We start from the raw sequence: 7,862 nt of genomic DNA, 5'->3' as shown, positions 1-7,862 counted from the left end.
AACACACAACACGCAAAAAGTGACACAGTGAGACAAAAAAGAAATAAATAAGTGAATGTGTGCAGATATACTGCCCGGACATTCGGCCGGATCTATAAAAATTTCTCTGATCCTACCCAGAAGGCCGGGAATCAAGAGGTGAGTGCCACAAGGTGAAGAGATTATGGTGCCCGTGCTTCAACTCAGTGAGTCTATTCTCCCAGTGAGTTTCGGCACCTCGGGGTAACCACTCCCCGAGGCACAAAAGTACCTCGGCTCTAGACCCTCTCAGCCTCATGGCGAAACCCGGAGGGAACAGGTCACATCGGGGCAGCCGTCGAGCTGATTCCTCAGAACCAGCCCCGGAAAGCCCTGGTACACCTGCATCCTCCATGCAGCACCCATCCCCACCAGCCCCATACCGGCGTTACTGTACACCGGCATGAAAAACTGATAAGAACAGATACTACACTTGATCTTAGCCAAAAGGCCGAGAAGCATATTTCATCTTCAGGAGAGAAGAATTATGTATTCAAAATCGTATAATCCACACAAGTCTTGTGTGGGAAAACCCTAATCCTTATCTCCTCTTACATTTCAACTTAAGGAGAGAAGCAAAATGCATACAAAATCATATAAGCCACATAAGTCTTTTGTGGGAAAACCCTAACCCTAACCCTAACCCTAACCCTAACCCTAACCCTAACCCTAACCCTAACCCTAACCCTAACCCTAACCCTAACCCTAACCCTAACCCTAACCCTAACCCTAACCCTAACCCTAACCCTAACCCTAACCCTAACCCTAACCCTAACTTCCTCGAACATTACAACTTAAGGAGAGAAGCAAAATGCATTCAAAATCGTATAAGCCACATAAGTCTTCTGTGGGAATACCCTAACCCTAACCCTAACTTTCTCGTATATTACAACTTAAGGAGAGAAACAAAATGCATTCAAAAATCACAAAAGCCACATAAGTCTTCTTTGGGAAAACCCTAACCCTAACAATAACCCTAACCCTAACCCTAATTTTCTCGTATATTACAACTTAAGGAGAGAAACAAAATGCATTCAAAAATCGTAAAAGCCACATAAGTCTTCTTTGGGAAAACCCTAACCCTAACCCTAACCCTAACCCTAACCCTAACCCTAACCCTAACTTCCTCGAACATTACAACTTAAGAAGAGAAGCAAAATGCATTAAAAAAATCTTAAAAGCCACATAAGTCTTCTTTGGGAAAACCCTAACCCTAACCCTCCTCGTACATTTCAACTTAGGGAGAGAAGCAAAATGCATTCAAAATCGTACAAGCCACACAAGTCTTCTGTCTGAAAACCCTAAGCCTAACTTCCTGGCATATTTCAACTTCAGGAGAGAAGAATTATGTATTCAAAATTGTATAATCCACACAAGTCTTCTGTGGGGAAAACCCTCACCCTCACCCTCATCCTTCCTGGTACATTTTAACTTAGGGAGAGAAGCAAAATGCATTCAAAATCGTACTAGCCACACAAATCTTCTGTCTGAAAACCCTAACCCTAACTTCCTGGCATATTTCAACTTCAGGAGAGAAGAATTATGTATTCAAAATCGTATAATCCACACAAGTCTTGTTTTGGAAAACCCTAATCCTTATCTCCTCTTACATTTCAACTTAAGGAGAGAAGCAAAATGCATTCAAAACCGTATAAGCCACATAAGTCTTCTGTGGGAAAACTCTGACCCTGAACCTGACCCTGACCCTGACCCTGACCTCCTCGTACATTTCAACTTAGGGAGAGAAGCAAAATGCATCCAAAATCGTACAAGCCACACAAGTCTTCTGTCTGAAAACCCTAACCCTAACTTCCTGGCATATTTCAACTTCAGGAGAAAAGAATTATGTATTCAAAATTGTATAATCCACACAAGTCTTCTGTGGGAAAACCCTCACCCTCACCCTTCCTCGTACATTTCAACTTAGGGAGAGAAGAAAAATGCATTCAAAATCGTACAAGCCACCCCTAACCCTAACCCTCCTTTTACATTTCAACTTAGGGAGAGAAGCAAAATGCATCCAAAATCGTACAAGCCACACAAGTCTTCTGTCTGAAAACCCTAACCCCAACTTCCTGGCATATGTCATCTTCAGGAGAGAAGAATTATGTATTCAAAATTGTATAATCCACACAAGTCCTTATCTCCTCTTACATTTCAACTTAAGGAGAGAAGCAAAATGCATACAAAATCATATAAGCCACATAAGTCTTTTGTGGGAAAACCCTAAAACCCTAACCCTAACCCTAACCCTAACCCTAACCCTAACCCTAACCCTAACCCTAACCCTAACCCTAACCCTAACCCTAACCCTAACCCTAACCCTAACCCTAACCCTAACCCTAACCCTAACCCTAACCTTCTCGTACATTACAACTTAAGGAGAGAAACAAAATGCATTCAAAAATCGTAAAAGCCACATAAGTCTTCTTTGGGAAAACCCTAACCCTAACCCTAACCCTAACCCAACTTTCTCGTACATTACAACTTAAGAAGAGAAACAAAATGCATTCAAAAATCGTAAAAGCCACACAAGTCTTCTGTCTGAAAACCCTAACCCCAACTTCCTGGCATATTTCATCTTCAGGAGAGAAGAATAATGTATTCAAAATCGTATAATCCACACAAGTCTTGTGTGGGAAAACCCTAATCCATATCTCCTCTTACATTTCAACTTAAGGAGAGAAGCAAAATGCATACAAAATCATATAAGTCTTCTTTGGGAAAACCCTAACCCTAACCCTAACCCTAACCCTCCTCGTACATTTCAACTTAGGGAGAGAAGCAAAATGCATTCAAAATCGTACAAGCCACACAAGTCTTCTGTCTGAAAACCCTAACCCCAACTTCCTGGCATATGTCATCTTCAGGAGAGAAGAATTATGTATTCAAAATTGTATAATCCACACAAGTCTTGTGTAGGAAAACCCTAATCCTTATCTCCTCTTACATTTCAACTTAAGGAGAGAAGCAAAATGCATACAAAATCATATAAGCCACATAAGTCTTTTGTGGGAAAACCCTAACCCTAACCCTAACCCTAACCCTAACCCTAACCCTAACCCTAACCCTAACCCTAACCCTAACCCTAACCCTAACCCTAACCCTAACCCTAACCCTAACCCTAACCCTAACCCTAACCCTAACCCTAACCCTAACCCTAACCCTAACCCTAACCCTAACCCTAACTTTCTCGTACATTACAACTTAAGGAGAGAAACAAAATGCATTCAAAAATCGTAAAAGCCACATAAGTCTTCTTTGGGAAAATCCTAACCCTAACCCTAACCCTAACAATAACAATAACCCTAACCCTAACCCTTACCCTAACCCTAACTTCCTCGAACATTACAACTTAAGGAGAGAAGCAAAATGCATTCAAAATCGTATAAGCCACATAAGTCTTCTGTGGGAATACCCTAACCCTAACCCTAACCCTAACCCTAACCCTAACCCTAACCCTAACCCTAACCCTAACCCTAACCCTAACCCTAACCTTCTCGTATATTACAACTTAAGGAGAGAAACAAAATGCATTCAAAAATCGTAAAAGCCACATAAGTCTTCTTTGGGAAAACCCTAACCCTAACCCTAACCCTAACTTCCTCGAACATTACAACTTAAGGAGAGAAGCAAAATGCATTAAAAAATCTTAAAAGCCACATAAGTCTTCTTTGGGAAAACCCTAACCCTAACCCTAACCCTAACCCTAACCCTAACCCTAACCCTAACCCTAACCCTAACCCTAACCCTAACCCTGACCTTCTCGTACATTACAACTTAAGGAGAGAAACAAAATGCATTCAAAAATCGTAAAAGCCACATAAGTCTTCTTTGGGAAAACCCTAACCCTAACCCTAACCCTAACCCAACTTTCTCGTACATTACAACTTAAGAAGAGAAACAAAATGCATTCAAAAATCGTAAAAGCCACACAAGTCTTCTGCCTGAAAACCCTAACCCCAACTTCCTGGCATATTTCATCTTCAGGAGAGAAGAATAATGTATTCAAAATCGTATAATCCACACAAGTCTTGTGTGGGAAAACCCTAATCCATATCTCCTCTTACATTTCAACTTAAGGAGAGAAGCAAAATGCATACAAAATCATATAAGCCACATAAGTCTTCTTTGGGAAAACCCTAACCCTAACCCTAACCCTAACCCTAACCCTAACCCTAACCCTAACCCTAACCCTAACCCTAACCCTAACCCTAACCCTAACCCTAACCCTAACCCTAACCCTAACCCTAACCCTAACCCTAACCCTAACCCTAACCCTAACCCTAACCCTAACCCTAGTCCTAACTTTCTCGTACATTACAACTTAAGGAGAGAAACAAAATGCATTCAAAAATCGTAAAAGCCACATAAGTCTTCTTTGGGAAAATCCTAACCCTAACCCTAACCCTAACCCTAACCCTAACCCTAACCCTAACCTTCTCGTACATTACAACTTAAGGAGAGAAACAAAATGCATTCAAAAATCGTAAAAGCCACATAAGTCTTCTTTGGGAAAATCCTAATCCTAATCCTTATCCTAATCCTAATCCTAACCCTAACCCTAACCCTAACTTCCTCGAACATTACAACTTAAGGAGAGAGGCAAAATGCATTCAAAATCGTATAAGCCACATAAGTCTTCTGTGGGAATACCCTAACCCTAACCCTAACCCTAACTTTCTCGTATATTACAATTTAAGGAGAGAAACAAAATGCATTCAAAAATCACAAAAGCCACATACGTCTTCTTTGGGAAAACCCTAACCCTAACCCTAACCCTAACCCTAACCCTAACCCTAACCCTAACCCTAACCCTAACCCTAACCTCCTCGAACATTACAACTTAAGAAGAGAAGCAAAATGCATTAAAAAAATCTTAAAAGCCACATAAGTCTTCTTTGGGAAAACCCTAACCCTAACCCTCCTCGTACATTTCAACTTAGGGAGAGAAGCAAAATGCATTCAAAATCGTACAAGCCACACAAGTCTTCTGTCTGAAAACCCTAAGCCTAACTTCCTGGCATATTTCAACTTCAGGAGAGAAGAATTATGTATTCAAAATTGTATAATCCACACAAGTCTTCTGTGGGGAAAACCCTCACCCTCACCCTCATCCTTCCTGGTACATTTTAACTTAGGGAGAGAAGCAAAATGCATTCAAAATCGTACTAGCCACACAAATCTTCTGTCTGAAAACCCTAACCCTAACTTCCTGGCATATTTCAACTTCAGGAGAGAAGAATTATGTATTCAAAATCGTATAATCCACACAAGTCTTGTTTTGGAAAACCCTAATCCTTATCTCCTCTTACATTTCAACTTAAGGAGAGAAGCAAAATGCATTCAAAACCGTATAAGCCACATAAGTCTTCTGTGGGAAAACTCTGACCCTGAACCTGACCCTGACCCTGACCCTGACCTCCTCGTACATTTCAACTTAGGGAGAGAAGCAAAATGCATCCAAAATCGTACAAGCCACACAAGTCTTCTGTCTGAAAACCCTAACCCTAACTTCCTGGCATATTTCAACTTCAGGAGAAAAGAATTATGTATTCAAAATTGTATAATCCACACAAGTCTTCTGTGGGAAAACCCTCACCCTCACCCTTCCTCGTACATTTCAACTTAGGGAGAGAAGAAAAATGCATTCAAAATCGTACAAGCCACCCCTAACCCTAACCCTCCTTTTACATTTCAACTTAGGGAGAGAAGCAAAATGCATCCAAAATCGTACAAGCCACACAAGTCTTCTGTCTGAAAACCCTAACCCCAACTTCCTGGCATATGTCATCTTCAGGAGAGAAGAATTATGTATTCAAAATTGTATAATCCACACAAGTCCTTATCTCCTCTTACATTTCAACTTAAGGAGAGAAGCAAAATGCATACAAAATCATATAAGCCACATAAGTCTTTTGTGGGAAAACCCTAAAACCCTAACCCTAACCCTAACCCTAACCCTAACCCTAACCCTAACCCTAACCCTAACCCTAACCCTAACCCTAACCCTAACCCTAACCCTAACCCTAACCCTAACCCTAACCCTAACCCTAACCCTAACCCTAACCCTAACCCTAACCCTAACCCTAACCCTAACCCTAACCCTAACCCTAGTCCTAACTTTCTCGTACATTACAACTTAAGGAGAGAAACAAAATGCATTCAAAAATCGTAAAAGCCACATAAGTCTTCTTTGGGAAAATCCTAACCCTAACCCTAACCCTAACCCTAACCCTAACCCTAACCTTCTCGTACATTACAACTTAAGGAGAGAAACAAAATGCATTCAAAAATCGTAAAAGCCACATAAGTCTTCTTTGGGAAAATCCTAATCCTAATCCTTATCCTAATCCTAATCCTAATCCTAACCCTAACCCTAACCCTAACTTCCTCGAACATTACAACTTAAGGAGAGAAGCAAAATGCATTCAAAATCGTATAAGCCACATAAGTCTTCTGTGGGAATACCCTAACCTTAACCCTAACCCTAACTTTCTCGTATATTACAATTTAAGGAGAGAAACAAAATGCATTCAAAAATCACAAAAGCCACATACGTCTTCTTTGGGAAAACCCTAACCCTAACCCTAACCCTAACCCTAACCCTAACCCTAACCCTAACCCTAACCCTAACCCTAACCCTAACCCTAACCCTAACCCTAACCCTAACCCTAACCCTAACCCTAACCCTAACCTTCTCGTACATTACAACTTAAGGAGAGAAACAAAATGCATTCAAAAATCGTAAAAGCCACATAAGTCTTCTTTGGGAAAACCCTAACCCTAACCCTAACCCTAACCCAACTTTCTCGTACATTACAACTTAAGAAGAGAAACAAAATGCATTCAAAAATCGTAAAAGCCACACAAGTCTTCTGCCTGAAAACCCTAACCCCAACTTCCTGGCATATTTCATCTTCAGGAGAGAAGAATAATGTATTCAAAATCGTATAATCCACACAAGTCTTGTGTGGGAAAACCCTAATCCATATCTCCTCTTACATTTCAACTTAAGGAGAGAAGCAAAATGCATACAAAATCATATAAGCCACATAAGTCTTCTTTGGGAAAACCCTAACCCTAACCCTAACCCTAACCCTAACCCTAACCCTAACCCTAACCCTAACCCTAACCCTAACCCTAACCCTAACCCTAACCCTAACCCTAACCCTAACCCTAACCCTAACCCTAACCCTAACCCTAACCCTAGTCCTAACTTTCTCGTACATTACAACTTAAGGAGAGAAACAAAATGCATTCAAAAATCGTAAAAGCCACATAAGTCTTCTTTGGGAAAATCCTAACCCTAACCCTAACCCTAACCCTAACTTCCTCGAACATTACAACTTAAGGAGAGAAGCAAAATGCATTCAAAATCGTATAAGCCACATAAGTCTTCTGTGGGAATACCCTAACCCTAACCCTAACCCTAACTTTCTCGTATATTACAACTTAAGGAGAGAAACAAAATGCATTCAAAAATCACAAAAGCCACATAAGTCTTCTTTGGGAAAACCCTAACCCTAACCCTAACCCTAACCCTAACCCTAACCCTAACCCTAACCCTAACCCTAACCCTAACCCTAACCCTAACCCTAACCCTAACCCTAACCCTAACCCTAACCCTAACCCTAACCCTAACCCTAACCCTAACTTTCTCGTACATTACAACTTAAGGAGAGAAACAAAATGCATTCAAAAATCGTAAAAGCCACATAAGTCTTCTTTGGGAAAACCCTAACCCTAACCCTAACCCTAACCCTAACCCTAACCCTAACCCTAACCCTAACCCTAACCCTAACCCTAACCCTAACTTCCTCGAACATTACAACTTAAGGAGA

At 40.9% G+C, this 7,862-nt stretch overlaps 1 non-coding gene across 1 annotated transcript; it reads right to left on the bottom strand.

Annotated features, from left to right (window-relative positions):
- Positions 1–293: 293 nt before the first annotated feature.
- On the bottom strand, positions 294–481 carry LOC130292135 (U2 spliceosomal RNA). The gene has a single exon (XR_008848087.1). It is a non-coding gene; the product is annotated as a U2 spliceosomal RNA (small nuclear RNA).
- Positions 482–7,862: the final 7,381 nt, after the last annotated feature.

Source organism: Hyla sarda, chromosome 9 (genome assembly GCF_029499605.1).
Source record: "Hyla sarda isolate aHylSar1 chromosome 9, aHylSar1.hap1, whole genome shotgun sequence".
Taxonomy (NCBI): domain Eukaryota; kingdom Metazoa; phylum Chordata; class Amphibia; order Anura; family Hylidae; genus Hyla; species Hyla sarda.
The sequence above is the reverse complement of the archived record's forward strand: the minus strand, read 5'-3'. Positions and strand labels throughout refer to the sequence as shown.